The 2,474-nt window shown below is 43.4% G+C and overlaps 1 pseudogene; it reads right to left on the bottom strand.

Annotated features, from left to right (window-relative positions):
- Nucleotides 1-982: 982 nt before the first annotated feature.
- Nucleotides 983-1,697, bottom strand: LOC147462009 (uncharacterized; annotated as a pseudogene).
- Nucleotides 1,698-2,474: the final 777 nt, after the last annotated feature.

Here is a 2,474-nt window from a genome sequence, read left to right on the forward strand (position 1 = left end):
AGGTGATTGCATCTAGAGAGAGGCCAGATGCGAAGCATTCCAAGAGTCCACACTCCAAAAAGGAAGCTCCTTGAGCTCTTGCATAGAGCCACAAGCCTTCAAGATGTAAGCATAGCCTTCAAGACACAAGTATAGGATGCTGAATTTGGAGAGATACACTTGCTTTGCATCCGTTGAAAGCATCCTAGAGCATGATACGCTTCCCCAAGAGCATCGGACCAGGTATGGGCTCATTAATTCTCTCACCCATGTCAACGGCGTTGCAAAAGGTCAATGGCCTTCAAGGTGCAAGCATATGCATCCTGCAGCCTCTGACTAACAATATAATTGTGAATTTTTGTGCCCATACAAGCTTCTTGTGTAGAGCTACATGGCTTCATGCATGCATACATGATTGCATCGGGAGAGAAGTCCTTGCTTGGCATCTGCTAAAAACAAAATAGAGCTTTCTGGCCGTGTCCTTGTGGAGCAAATCATGCAATCAATGCATTCCAAGAGTCCACACTCACGACATGAAGCTCCTCGAGCACTTGCGTAGAGCCACATGCCTTGAATGAATTTGGAGAGATATACTTGCTTTGCATCCGCTAAAACCAACCTAGAGCTTTCTTTGCTCTTGTTGCACACATCCCTCAATCAGTGCATTCCAAGGGGCGACATTCCGGACAGAAAATTGCTCTAGCACTTTTTGTGCTCTCTCAAGCACACCACATTTGGCATACATATCGACCAAGACAATCCCAAGCATGACATCTTCTTTCAATAGCCATGTTCTTGTTGTGCACATCACGTAATCAATGCATTTCAAGAGGCGACATTCAGGAAAGGAAGCTCCTCAAGCACTTTTTGTGCCCATATCAGTTTCTTGCGTTGAGCTACATGCCTTCATGCATGCGTACGTGATTGCATCTGGAGAGAGGCCCTCGCTTCGCATCTGCTGAAAACAAAATAGAGCTTGCTGGCCCTGCCCTTGTGGAGCAAATCATGCAATCGGCGCATTCCAAGAGTCCACACTCAGGACACGAAGCTCCTCAAAAGCCGAAAGATTCCACATGAGATTGTCAATAGCCACCTCATCGCCATTTAATAACATAGTATTTTGCGAACACGCATCGGTGACCTCAGCAACAACAGATTGTTCGCCATCAGCGGTGGCAGGTTTTCCTTTGACTTGTTTATCATGGGTGATGGTTCTTTTGTGAAGTTTTACGAGCAGTAACCTTTGACACTGTCTACGGTGCATTCTTCCATAAAATATATGCACCCATCATGATGCTTAGCCATGTCAATTTGCTTCCCTTTCCGTTTTTTGTACGTGAAATACTTTAAGGTATAGTCACTGTTCTTTTTCACCACCGGTGGCCCTCGTTGCTTCCAATGATAGTCATCCTTGGTAAGCATCACTCTTTTCCCTTTACTCGTGTACTTGCAACATACTACCAACAAGTATGTGTGATCATTTGCTACATCATATGATGAGAGAAAGACGAACCCACATTTACTGAAGTTAGAAAACTTCCAAGTCCACTTAAAAAATAAGAAAATGTGCTTTTCTCTACCTGTACAGACATCCCATGCTTGAGAAAGAATTCCTCATCCACTTGAATGTTTCTCAGTGACATTGTTTTGAATGCATAATCCTATAGAGTAGGCACAAGTGATTCCAAGGAGGGCACATGACCACATTTTCTCTGCATTGTCGTACCTTGAAACATGAGAGAACTATATGATAATACTAGAGTGATCTTCATGTCCAAACTCCCCCATGCAAAGAGACTTGCATGTTTTCTTTTTTTTAAAACATAAAAATGGAACAACAAACAATTAATAACATTGACATCTTGTATGATCATGAACATTGAGCTTGACAAAACTCTTAACACTCCTTGTGGTTTTGATACGAGGTACCCCTCTGAAGCACTACGATCGGTAACCAATTTATGCGGAGGTACACGACTAAACCACGACGGTCGGTATCCCAAACACTCTCAAGTAAAAAAATCTAACACTCTTTCGTGAAATCTCTCTCTCTCTCTCTCTCTCTCTCATCCTCTTTCAGTTTCCAATATTTTGTTCGATCTCAATTCGATGGAACATAGCTAACGAAGCACTCTAGTTTTATTTTTACATTTGAGGTGAATTATAGCTACTAGATGTTGGTTGCTGTGAATGGCTCCTTTTTTTAAACCAAAGTATTGTTATTGTTGCATTGCATAAACATGTTGCCTCCCTCTCTCTCCCCCCCACTCCCCTTTGGAGTTAGGCTTGCAAGAATGCACACACAGCTTGGAGATGGAGAAGAAGCTCAAGGCACCCCTAGATTAGTATGGGGCTTGTTCCCACTTCATTCTCGGCCCTCCACACGGGGTAGGGCGGGGAGGGGCCCTCAATTTGGACACACCGACTAGGTATCACTAGTATGGAATTTGGGAGCCAAGTTCTCCACCAAAAGATCTATGGAATAGATTCTACCA

The sequence above is a fragment of the Adiantum capillus-veneris genome, chromosome 3, assembly GCF_014529385.1.
Source record: "Adiantum capillus-veneris isolate H3 chromosome 3, ASM1452938v2, whole genome shotgun sequence".
Classification (NCBI taxonomy): Eukaryota; Viridiplantae; Streptophyta; class Polypodiopsida; order Polypodiales; family Pteridaceae; genus Adiantum; species Adiantum capillus-veneris.